The following is a 13,926-nucleotide window of genomic DNA, read 5'->3' as shown; positions in this document are numbered from 1 at the left end:
GCATTACCATCCCTGATATTAAGCTCTATTACAGAGCTACAGTAATGAAAACTGCTTGGTATTGGCATAAAAACAGAGACATTGACCAATGGAATTGAATGAAGACCAGGATATTAATTCATATACCTATGAACACCTGATCTTTGACAAAGAAGCAAAAAAGATACAATGGAAAAAAGAGAGCATCTTCAACAAATGATGCTGGCATAACTGGATGTCAACCTGTAGAAGAATGAAAATGGTCCATATCTGTCGCCATGCACAAAACTCAAATCCAAATGGATTAAAGACCTGAATATAAATCCAACCACATTGACCTTGATAGAGGAGAAAGTGGGAAGTAAAAAAAAACTAAGTATACTAAGTAGTAAGGTGAACCCAGAGAAAAACATATATAGACCCACCTAGAAATTAGAATCAAACAAAAATTTGGGAGCAGGGTGCCAGGGGATACAAGGAAAAGGGGAAATAGTTTGAGGAGAACTTGAGGGAATTGGATAGTTGAGATGGAGGAAGGACAGATATGAGAGCAAGGAAAGAGATATCTTGATTGAGGAAGACATTATGAGGTTAGCAAGAAACCTTGCTCTAGAAAAATACCCAAGAACCCACAGGGATGACAGCAGCTAAGACCCAAGTAATAGAGGAGAAGAGAGGGTGATTATCTTAAAAATCACCATAGACCCTTTGTCCAACAACAGATGGGAACAGAGACAATGACCCACATCGGAGCCCTGAACTGAGCTCCCAAAATTCAGTTGAAGAGTTGAAGGAGTGAGAGTATGAGCAAGGAATTCAAGACCATGAGGGAGTCATCCACTAAGACAGTTTGCTTGAACTAATGGAAGCTCACCAACTGCAGCCAAACTGGGGGCGAACAAACATGGGAACAACCAAGCACCTATGAAGGGGGTTGACAGCTGACGCAGTCTGAGAGGCCACTGATAGTGACACTGGGATGTGTCTCTATTACATATACTGGCTTCATGGGATCCTATTCTCTTTGGATGTAAACCTTGCTCAAAATAGATGTAGTAGGGAGGGCCTTGGGCTTTCCACAGGGTGGGGTGCATGGCACTCCCTTAGGGTTGGAAGAGTGGGGGGAGGGTCTGTGGAGGGAGGGGGAGGGGACAGAGAGGAAGGGAGGGAGTGGGAATTTGGATTCATATTTTTTAAGAAATAATGAAAAAGAAAGAAAAAAGAAAGAAAATGGGTATAGGCAGCTATAGAAAGAAATAAAAGTTTTAACAAAATAAAACAAAGTCTCTAAAGAGACATTAAAGTAATATAAAAGAAAAAAGCCAGATAAAGATGTAAAGTACACAAGGAGTCTGGACCTGTACAATAATGTTGAAGCTTTAATTTTTTGGCTTCTGAAAAACAAAGGATAGCTGCTAAGAACATGATACGGAAAGATATACGGATAAATATATAAATATACCAACATAAATATTTTTAAAATGCCTTAATTTTAAAACAAACGACAAAAAAAAACTTGTAAAATGAAACTTAAAAGATGCATTGCTTTGTAAAAGCTTTTCTGCTTTTGTTTCCATAGGAAATGAGAAGCTGTAGATTCCTTCCAGTAAATATAATTTAATTGACCAAGACACCCTTAATGGTCTCAGATGAATGTCCCAAAGTTACAAAAGAACTTTGGGTGACTGTCCATGCAGCAGATATCGTTGTCATTTGTAGAGTTTTGGAAGTTGCTTGCAATGCACATCCTGTTTACTCGGGTAATATTAAATCCTTCTTGTGTCTTTGACTGAATTGAAGAGTAGATAGTTATAATTATAGTTTTCCTTAGTTATGATAAAAGGCAAATTAGATATGAAACTTTAGACTAACAAAAATAGGATGGATCATAGAGTATTTCTTTAATTTTACCAAATACAAGTAGACTAAATAGTATAACTATAATTCTTGCTTGATACCTGTTTTGTTATATGTAATTTTACAATGCTAAAGTTAAAATCTTCCTCTTCAATTAGACAGAAAAGGGAAAATGTGTGAGATGTCTTTCTGCATGCTGTGGATATGTATTGCTTTTATTGTTTGATGAATTAATCTGCTTTGGTCTATGACAGGGAAGATTTTAGCTAGGCAGGAAATCCAAATTGAATACAAAAAGAAGAGCAGAGTCTGAAAAATGCCAAAAGCCACCAGAGGAGTAAGCTGTCAGAGCAATACCAGTAAACCACAGTGCACATGATGATATGCAGACTAATATAAATCAGTTAATTCATATGTAAGAGCTAGCCAGCAATATGCCTGAGCTGTCAGTCAAACAATTATACTTAAAATTAAGCCTTTGAGTGATTATTTTATAAGTGAATGTGAGACGAGGTAGAATGTAGAAAAGCCTCCAGCTACATGGAGGTGACAGTATACCAATGTCAAAAGGAAATGGCCTATAAATTTTATTCTAGTCTATACCATATATAAAAGATTTTATCCTAATTTTCATAGGCAAAATTATAACTGTAGGCCTTTGATGTGCCCCAGAGACTCTGATTTAAGGAAACAAAGTTTTAATAGTGGGTTTTTCACCATTACATAAAACATAATCTTCTAGCAGAGTTACTGGGGAGTTGGTGCTTACTAGCGTAATGGGGCCTATAAGAATACAGCCACTACCCCTAAGGCACTGCAGTTTGGTCTCATGCTCTGTTTCCCACCTTGCAAGATTCTTAATATTTTTTTTAATTTAGGATTCTTTTTCATCTTTATTTTAGAAAGAGTTTAGAAAAAGTAGTGAGTCTAATATAGTCAAATATAAAAATTTTGTGTTGCATACCTGCAACTGACAAGTGAGGAAATACGGAGCAAGAATCTAGGAGAGTTTATAAACTTCTTTCTTTGATAATCTTTTTAAAGTTATTGCTATCACCATTTATAATTTAAACTTTAAATGTGGATTTAAAGATGGAGTAAATGAAGGGTATAAGAAGGACATTATCAAATATTTGGAAGAGGATTTGATCATCAAGTTCCTAGGGCTTGATTATGGTTTTACTTTTAGACACAAGCTGGTCTCAAATGTGCTATTGTCTGCTTTGTCTCCAAAAGATGATAAAGTGGGATTGGACTATTAGCTTGCTTTTCAACACATAATTAATATTTTGAATTTTTTGCCCAGTGCAGTAATGTGACTTTGAAGAATTTCTGCTTTTAGAAAGGAAGCTGTAACATTGCCTTTCTTCTGACTTTACATGCCAAAGGTGACATACAATTATAAGAAAAATATAAGATAAAAACCAAATGCTAATTACCTTCATCTCCCTAGGAACTTAAGTGAGTCATGCAAAGCCTGCTGCATTCCTGAGCTTACAGGGAAATGCAGCAGCACGATGATCCCCAGACATACAGCCACAGAGAAGCCTTTTCTATCTGCTACATGAAGGAACTTTCAGCCACTGTCCTTGATGATCATTCAAACTAGTGTCACATTTATTTCATTTTTTAGAATTTTGTAAATAAATACTCATTTCCTGTTGTCCTTTAAAGTTGAAGAACTAACTAAAAGGCCTAGTTGAGATTGATATTCAATTCAGAATGATGTAGTTATAGAAAAGTTTAATGTTTATTCATAAATATGCATATTTAAATAAATTCAGTTATATTTATTAGTAAAGATTTCTAGTCTTCTTAGGCTAATATGTTGTTCTTCACTGCCTTTTCTTCTGGTAAAACATGCTACAAACTATGATTTCAAGCTAATACATTTTAAAATACTTGGAAATTCTTTGACGTGTATGTAATAAGCACCATCTTATTCAAGACTCCTTGACAAAGGAATCTTGGTGTTATGTTTAACAAAAATGGTCCCTATAGGTTCATGTCTTTGAATGCAGGATTCAAATGATTAAGTGGCCAGGCCTTATTGGAGTAGGCATGAAACCTTGTTGGGAGAACTGGGAACAGTCAGGTTCCTGTTTTGATGATAATGGGCTAAACCTCTGAAACTGTAAAATAAGCCCCAAATTAAAAGCCTTCTCTTATAAGAAGTGTAGTTACATTTCACTTGTATTTTAATAAATAAAGCTTGCCTGAAGGTCAGAATAAAACAGCCCCACTGGTGAGACTTACAGACTATGCATGGTAACTAACACCCAGCAGCCTCATTCGTTGCCATAGAAACCTGGCAGTACATGCCTTTAATCTCAGTGATGCAGGCCATAATCCCAGCCCTAGAGAGGATTATAAATTGGGAGGCGACAGCTCTCGGTTTCAGTCTCATTCTGAAATTCTTGGAGACTTGATTGACATTTCAGATTGTGGTAATAGGGACTTTGGACCCCCAGATCCTGAATTTTCTGTGACCCTCTGCCTCCAGGAGTAAACGACTTGTTTTCCTCTTCTTGCAGCTGCTCTGGAGTAAACAACTTGTTTTGCAGCTGCTCTGAACACAAGATCCTCAGGAGTTCCTTATGGCACGGGAGTGGTTTCTGGTGGGTTTGCAGCTGAGAGTAAGGGCATGGCCATTAGTCAAGGAGATGCTATATAAGGTGCCCTGAACACAATAAAGAGGACATTCTTGGCACTATCTGTCTATCTGTGTATTTGTCTGCTTGTGTGCCTGTGTGTGTGTGAGAGAGAGTGTGTGTGTATTTCAATCTTCAACCCTTGCCTGATTCGCGAACTGTACCTTAGCATGTGGCATGTACAGCAGGCATTGGACTACAGTGAGGTAGAGGTAACATCCAGTGGCTGGCTGTTTTGCTTTTCTGACCTCCAAGTAAACTTTATTTATTAAAATACAAATGAAATGCAACTACATTTAGGTGTCTTGGTCATGGTGTCTCTTCACAGCAATAGAGCTATGACAAGGACACTAGTGAACTTTATTTAACTTTGTATGTATGACCTTTATTTATCCACAAAAATCCTCTTATATATTCCCCAATGACTTAACTACCAATCTGTGAAGAAAACCCAAAAATTCTGAAGTAAACAATAAACACAGAAGCTATGGCTATGGGACACAGAAAATAAACGTCTTGCTGTGAAACTTCTGTTTTGTTTCTGTTCAAGATCAGACAGACATCATTTTGAGTGAGTTAACCCAGACCCAGAAACACATTTATCACGTGTCCTCACTCATAAGTGGGTCTTAAACATAAAGCAAAGAAAACTAATTTACAAATCACAATCCCAGAGAACCTAGACAACAATGAGGACCCTAAGAGAGACATACATGATCTAATTTACATGGGTAGTAGAAAAAGACAATATCTCCTGAGTAAATTGGGAACATAAGGACCTTGGGAGAGGGCTGAAGGGGTGGCGAGATGCATGGAGGGGAGCAGAAAATAATGTAGAGCTCAATAAAAATCAATAAAATCAATAAAAATGAGACAGGATTTTACTGTCTAAAAGAAGACATCTTAAAAGTTCAAAACATCAGGTACAAATTAAGAAAACAAAACTAAGACATATATGAAATTATACATTTTATTTTCTTAGCTTTTAATTAAAGGTAAGTAAAGAAGAAATTATTTTTCATATAATGAAAATGCCTACCAAACACCATTTTTATAATGTCACTATATTTTATTTATTCTTTGAAAAAACAGGAAAAAACAAAAACAATAAAACACAAACAAATAAAAAGCAAAAATGGTCAATGCAGGCTCATCCTAAAACGAGAGTAAAATTAGAAATCATGAGCTTTGTTTTGTTTTTTATAGCAACAACATATAGGGTCAATCAACAAAGAAGTATCAAAACAAATTATTTATGAGATTTAAGTTGTTAAGAATATATTAACTGATGGCATTGTACATAAACTTCAATAGAATTACAACTAATAAAATAACTGATAAATAAAGACATGCAAACATCACAATTCTGGATTTATGAGCAAAAAGTACTCGACTTAGTGATTCCATTGACCTAAATAGGAGCTCCCTGTTGGGTGAAGCAGTCTGCACTTCTCTCTTCCCTCATTGTGGAAGCATAAATTGAAGAAAGAGTAAGTCATTGAGACTGCCACAGAAGACTCATGTGAAAAGAATCAATTAGGAATCCATGTCAGGTAATCAGATTGTATTTAAAGAACAGGAACTTGAGACTTAGGTATCAGATATCTATCAGGAAGAGAAATCGAGTTGGAAATACCTGACATAATCTTAAATGCATTGTGGTTATAAAGATACAAAGAAATCTTCCTCAAACACATAGGAACTTCCGAACTTTACAAGCAGTCCTATTGCCTTTCTTAATGGGGGTTCAGGTAACCATTTGGAGGTTGGAACAGTGTGAAAGAAAGGCTAATCCAGTAAACCTTGCTTTCAAATTTAGTTGTTTTCTTTCTGACACTGCAATATACCAGATTATAATTTTTAGTGTCATGAGGTAATATCAACAACCCATCTTTTCCAGCCACATCATAATCACAATAACAATGAACTTATCTAGAGAACACATTATGGAAAATCAAGAATAGCCTACTTATTATTTCCTATTTAAAAATCTTTTTTTTTTTCAAGACAGGGTTTCTCTGTGTAGTTTTGGAATCTGTCTTGGAACTCTGAATTCACAGAGATCCTCTTGGTCATTCTTTAACTCCCAGAGTGCTTGGATTAAAGGCATAAACCACTATGCTTGGCCTATTTCAAAATCTTTTAATCTTCCTGTCAGCACAGAATTTGTATTTCTTAATCAAGCTGATTCTTAATCAAACTGAACACACACATTAAGAAGAATCGACAGAGAATATACTTAACTGCTGGGCATTAGTAATCATGCTAAGACTCACAATGCCAACTACCACAGCATGTGACCCTTATCTCCAGGTAAGATCATTCTTCTAAATTTAAGAACTACATATATAAATTCCACACGGATAAATATGACATGGGAAAATTAAGTAATATATATTTTAAGTTAATTTTATCTTGTATTCCTTCAACTTCATTCTTTTTATTTAAAAAGTTACTTATAACTGATACCTGATGACAAAGAGGAAAACCAGTTTTCTCCTATGGGGTTTCATTGGTTATATGAACCACACTCTAGGACAGTCCCTGTGTCCATGAGTAGTTATTCCATACAAAACAAATTTTGTGGTTTTATGAGTATGGGGTCTATTTGTCTCTTTTAGTTTAATTTTATAATTTTGTCCTTTTATTTGTTTGTTTTTATTTTTGTTTCTATGTTTGGGGTTTATTTCTGAAAGAGTAAGAAACATTGAAAGAAAATATATTTGGGATGGGAAGGAAATGAGTAGTTTCTAGGGATGGGAAGGGAAAATGTTATCAAAACATATTATCTGAAAATATCTTTTCATAATAAATAACCAAACAAATTCAAAGCCCTTAGCTGTGGTGATCATAGGCCCTAGGATAGACCCTCCTATCATTGATTTGCTCAATGGTCAGGTTGTCAAATTCCTTCTAAATATCTACATTTGTTTTCACAGACCTTGGCTTATCTCAACCTTGGTCAGATAATTTTTTTTTTTTAATGGGGAAGGCAGTCATCAGAGAGATGCATAATTGTTCAAAGCACTAAGAACATGAAAATGAATGCTCACCTATAAACAGAATATCTTTATCAGATTTACCGCAAGTCAAGTCTCAGTAAACATCTCAGAATATGAAGCTGGAAGAGGGTAAGAGCCAGAGGACATTTATAAGTACTTCCAGACGTGATGTGGCTACTACAATCATGAGTTTCCAGCAGCTCTTCAACCTACACAAACCCTGCGCAAGATGAAGCCAATCAGAATTCCAGGTGCTCTCCAGGCTTCACCCTTACTTAGGAGACACTGGAAGCTGATTGATGCTGGGGAGGAATGATTATTATTTTGGGAAGGTATGGGCATTGATAGATTCCCTATGTTCCATGGATGGTCCCACAGCCGTGCACATGCAGAAAAAATAATTGCCATGCACATATAATCTCATTTCAATATATATATATATATATATATATATATATATATTTCATATATATATATGAAATTCCCAAGATAATCCTGTCTAGCACTGCTTACAGGACCACTGACTCTGAAAGCTGGTCACTAGTATCTGTAATTTCTCTGATGTATTACTTTTTTCTTCCCTAAGAGTAGCTTTGGGTATAATCCCATTGCTTGTGTGTTATCTCATGAAATTGTGCATTCATGTATATGTGTGTGATCACAAAAATGACTTTTCATTTAGCTTTATAATTTTCATATTTAAAAAATATACTATGACATGCTTTTTAACTAGATCTATTATCCTTTAAGGATTGAAGATACTTAAAACCCTTCTTTGTTCCTTTTGCTCAGAACAAATCCTCACAAATAGCTCACTTCCACTCAGGGCAAATTCAAACTAGACTAAAGGCTTTTTGCAAATAGATCATAAGTTTAAAACTTTACAGCTATGTATGCAGAGTCACAGATGTCCAACCAATGTTACTACACAAAGCACCCTAAGAAAAGCATGCCAATTCTTCACTTGCTGAGTCTGCTAAAAACAGACCCTTGTCTCATAGTTTGTCTCTGGGTATGTGCTTCCACCTGTTTCTGGTCACAGTCTTACTCCTGAAACTTTGAAACCCTTTTGATGACATGGTAAAAGACTAAGTGCCTTATTGCTTACCCTAGGAGTGTGCTTTTGACCAAGGTTAACTCTTATAATTTTTTCCATTGCTTCAAGCTCCACAGGGGAGAGAGAATTTTTAGGCTAGAGGAGAAGAAGGTAGGAAAATTAGGAGGTAGAACAGGGGAATTAGAACCAAAACAGAAGAATTAAGAGATTTGTTTGGAACAACACAAAGTGAGAGAGTTTGTTCATTTGCCTTCGGATACTCAAAGTTTCCTTTGTCTCCTATAGTGTCCAATCTCTACCTTCTAGCTCCCTCTTATTCTCTAGGTTTTTTTTTTTTTTTTTTTTTTTTTTTCCTGTCAACGGGTTGCTTGCTCTGCCTTTTGACCTATGGTTGATCTTATTGAATCTGTAAGCAGAAAGTTCTTGAATTAAAGTTGTATGCTAGGAGTAAGACATAATACAACTAGAAACTGTTTTTTTTTTTTCCAACAAATTATACCGTCTTGGTTTTCACAGTGTGGTCAAATATCCTGCAATAAGCCCTGACTGTTCTGAAACTCCCTCTGTAGACATAGTGCTCTCAAAATCTGAAATCCACTTGCCTCTGCCTCCCAAGTGCTGGAATTGAGGGCATATTCCATCATATCTGGTACAAAATTTATTTTAAAAAATCTACATTTATCTCAGGAACAACTACTCAATATAATCAAAATTCAATTGTCCTATATTTGTGAAATAAACTTATAAAATAAGAATAATTAGTGTCAAAAAACATATAAGAACATTCTTCTCAAACTGTGATATGTGGATTCCTAACAAAATGAGTTTATAAAACTGCAATTTTTAAAAATTGATTTGCAATATTTGATCAGAGTCCAATTAGTGGAAAGAAAAGATGATATTAATACTTAGAAAGATTAATGATGGCACTTCACATCATCACCATCATAGGGGATATTTTGTTCGGATAAGTGCCTTTACCTTTAAACCAGCATCAGACTTTCTAAAGAGATGTACCAAACCTGAAGGTGAATTACAAATAAAGCGTATGAGGGGCACATATAACAAATGAACAGTCTTTTTGGAAAGGGAGATGCTAGACTTTATCTCTTCAGTTCCTGCTTTCCTTCAGGTCCAACTTGGAGATATCCTAAGTAGCTTTCCTAAAGTCACTACCCAGGCCTCTTTGACAATGTGACAGCTGGCATGGGAGAATGACCATCTGTCATCCAGGCATCAAGCCATGATCAAACTCCTTTGAACAGAATGTAGTGCAAGAATCTCACGTACTATTCGCAATCATGGTTTAGCATTATATAGTATTAACAACCTCAATACATTGAACTTGTTTCTTCAGAAAATATTATCATTAGGAACTTTAAAATACTTGTCATTTTGGTGTTGCTTTTCCTTAAGAATATTTCATTAAGAAGCATGAAATCAAAAAATAATTTTCCTTCTTAGGCAATATTTGATTACTATTCCTCTTTTCTTTCCACAAATTGGGATCTTATAATTGATAGATGATTTGAAAAAGTATTTTAAATTTATCAATAGGAAACATAATATTTAAGTGTTTTATAGTTCAAGAAATGTTTTGACTTCTTTCAAAAGATTTGCAGCAGAAAACAAGTTACATTTTAAATATAAAATTCACTTCTTAAGCATGTATTCATATGTCACTTAGTAACCAAAGTTAAAAACTGCAAAACTTATTGAGTCCAATATTGCTAATATTAACAAAATGCAATTGCTTGTTTTATTACCTTGTATTCTTTTCAGGGAATATAGTTTTGTAAATGTAATAGCAATTCAGTTCTCATAATAATTGCCACCTCTTGTCAAAATTACATTTTACCATTCTAAACTGATCTTCAATCACTTTTCCCTAAACAAATTAAGGATGATTCATAAGGAAACAGTAAAAAAAAAGAAAAAGAAAAAAAAAACAACTTTGATCTCAAAAAGAGAAAGTGATCTGAGAGAATTAACTGACAATAAGTTTAACTGGGAAGTAATTTCATTGGATCTCAATGTTTCACAATCCCCAAATGCTACAGAATAAAAACTACTCAGAAACCAAATGATTGAAGGACAAAATAAATTTTCAAAACACAGTCACAAAAAGAAGCAATAAGCACAATAAGTTATCTATAAGAAAAATAAAGCTGGAGTTAGCTACTGCTCCCTTGACTCTTGACTACTGTTTGTTTACTTTAGCCTTTGACAATCCTAACTAAGGTGCTTTTACTTGTATAGAGTTAGGATCCAAATTCCTGGCCTGCCATTGTTGAATCTGGGCTTTCAATTACCTTTTATTCTCAGTGACTCTTAAAGTCTGAATGCTGCCATAGCTAATTAGCACTTTCATCAGAAACCAAAGGTGCACAACAGGTTATCACAATGGGAGGTGAGAATGCCAGGAGGAAGGTTGAAATCCCTTGCAGCGGCCAGGAGGAAACTAAAAAAGAACTAAAGACCAAAAGACCATAAAACTGTAAGAATCAAATCCAATGAATAGCTTACACATGGCCTCATACACTTTTCTCTTTTCAGGAAAACCCTATATCTCACAATATTTTGTATATCTTGCATGTAGTATATCAAGATACTATTAAAAAGTAATTTTTACATTGGACATATAGGGAGAAATGAACAGCTCTCAGGATCTGCTACTTAATTTTGAGCAACAGTATGAGTTAACTTTATTTAGCATTAACAACTTCAGTACATTATCTATAGGAAATTAGTTTGTATATTTGTTTTAAATATGCATATTCTGAGGCAATCTAGAAAACCCCATTTTTTTGTTGGTTGCTTGTAGTTAGCATGACACTCAAAGGTATTCTTTTACATTGTAGATTCTCAAGCACACATTAAAATACATCAATAATGCTCACTTCGGCAGCACATACACTAAAATTGGAACGATACAGAGAAGATTAGCATGGCCCCTGCGCAAGGATGACACGCAAATTCGTGAAGCATTCCATATTTTTGCAATGAAGGCTGACTGAGCAGCCAAGGACAATGGCACTGGGTTTTTATTCTACTGCAAGGACTGACTTTGTGGGAGCCTGGTTTGTTTGGATGCTCACCTTTATAGACCTGTATGGAGGGGGGAAGACCTTGGACTTCCCACGGAGCAGGGAACCCTACTGCTCTTAAGACTAGAGAGGGAAGGGGAGGTGGAGAAGGGGAGGGAAAAGGGAGGCGGGGAAGAGGTGGAAATTTTTAATAAATAAATAAATTAATTAAAAATAAAAATAAAATACATCAATAAACTATGTAGGTACAATCACATTTTTAGTTGTTACAGCTTGTGTTTATCCCATTTCAGAAAAATAATTTGGCTTGCAAGGAACACAGAATTAATATACCTAAGAACCAGGGTAAGGTGAGATACAGGTCCCAGCTTGGTCAGGAGCTGTGGAAGCAGGGAGGAGGTTGGAGCTGGCCCAAGATAAGAGTTTCACAGTCCTGAAAGGTTACTGAAGAAAGAACAGGGCTAGGCTGACCAGAGTAGGACTTCTGGGCAGAAAGCCACACTAGAAGTCGAAGGAAGAGGTGTCAAAATTGGGGAATGTTAACAATATGAAAGTGACTGGGGCTGGGCAGTGGTAGTGCATGCCTTTAATGCCAGCACTCAGGAGGCAGAAGGAAGTAGATCTCTGTGAGTTTGAGACCAGTCTAATCTACAAGAGCTAGTTCCAGGATAGGCTCCAAAGCTATAAAGAAACCCTGTCTCAAAAATAAATAAATAAATAAATAAATAAATAGATAGATAGATAGATAAGCAAACAAAACTGAAAAAGAAAAGAAAGAGTGACTGAGTTTGAGCAGTGGTGGCACAGGCCTTTAATTCCAGCACTCGGAGGGCTTGGTCTATAAGAACTAGTTCCAGGGCAGGCACCAAGGCGACACAGAGAAACCTGTTTGGAAACACCCACTCCACTCCCCTCCAAAAAAGAAAGTGACTGGGGCTGCCCACAGAAGCTGACTCTCTGAAGATAAGGAATAGGGTTCCAGGTCCTGAGAAAAATGACTTTTCTACCCAGATACAATCTCTCTTTAGCATAGAAAATGCCCCCACTGCAAGAATGGTTAGTGAATTTAACAAGAAAGAAAGGAAACAAAAACAAAAGAAGTGAGGAAGGAAAGAAGAAAATCTGTCTCAATTAAATTATTTGAGCGATGAATATAGACAAAGAAATACCCATACCAAAGTCAAAATGAAAGAATGTTTTTAATAAAGTCATAGAAAACCATGACCCGAACATGGAAAAAGAGATGTCCACTCAGGTACAAAAGACCTACATAACAACAAATAGACAGTACACAAAAAGAAATTCCCAATGACATAGTATGGCTAAAACACCAAAATCATAAGAGAAAGAACATTAAAACTTCAAGAGAATAAGAAAAAGCCATGTGTGATTTCAAGTACATAAAAAATATAAAAATTATAAGGCCAAGAAGTACTTGAAAAAATGTATTCTAAGTTCTGAAAGACCATAACTGCTATCTCATAATTAAATCAAGCAAAATATCTACTGGAATTAATAGAAAATTGAAAACATTTCATGTTACAAAGAGTCTAATGGATTTATGACTTCAAAAGTAGATCAAATAAGGATATCAAAGAAATATACCATATCACAGAGGAACAAAAGAATTCCTGGAAAAATAATACTACGAGGTCTAAGAAAATATAACAGATACAAAGAAGTGACAGAGATTAATGGACATCAATCACAAATGACCCTGATGTTAATGGTCTCAATTCTTCAGCAAAACAATGTGAAATCCATCAGAAAACAGGATCCATTAGTAATTGCTTCCATGAAATACACCTCCCTCTGAAAGATACCAACTTTGGATAGAAAACTATTTCAAAGAAATAAAAATAGGAAATGAGCAGATGTAGTTATTCGGATATAAGCCAAAGGTTTGATAACTAATATTGTATACCAAATACAGTCCAAAATTAAAATATTTGAAAGTTTCATCATAATAGAAAATTAAAGAAAAATGCAAAGAATATACATGGGCATTTGTTTTTATGCATTGGTCATTTACAAGGCTTTAAAAATTAAAGTAATAGAATTTTAAAAACCCATTACTAATTTTACTTAAAATTTTTAATATTGTCTTTTGGTTTCCTATTTTTTTATTTATTTTTGAGCACTTTGTGAGCAAAGCATCTACATCACTCCTACACCTAACACCTCAACTATTTCTTGCTTCCTTCCAATTCATAATTTTTCTTTACTTATTAGTCACCTTATCTCTATCTCCCCCACACACACATGCAGAACACACAAAAACAAACAAACAACCAAAATGACAAAACAAATCTAAGTTTATTTAGCTTTGCTAT

At 35.2% G+C, this 13,926-nt stretch overlaps 1 protein-coding gene and 1 non-coding gene across 5 annotated transcripts in view; one reads left to right on the top strand and one right to left on the bottom strand.

Moving 5' to 3' along the window:
- Grik2 (glutamate ionotropic receptor kainate type subunit 2) overlaps positions 1-13,926 on the bottom strand; it is a 625,308-nt gene that overhangs the window by 221,869 nt on the left and 389,513 nt on the right. The gene's annotated exons all lie outside the window — the stretch shown is intronic.
- LOC125409886 (U6 spliceosomal RNA) lies at positions 11,439-11,545 on the top strand. Its single transcript, XR_007234914.3, has one exon. It is a non-coding gene; the product is annotated as a U6 spliceosomal RNA (small nuclear RNA).

The sequence above is a fragment of the Myodes glareolus genome, chromosome 1 (assembly GCF_982192425.1).
Source record: "Myodes glareolus chromosome 1, mMyoGla1.1, whole genome shotgun sequence".
NCBI lineage: Eukaryota > Metazoa > Chordata > Mammalia > Rodentia > Cricetidae > Myodes > Myodes glareolus.
The sequence above is the reverse complement of the archived record's forward strand: the minus strand, read 5'-3'. Positions and strand labels throughout refer to the sequence as shown.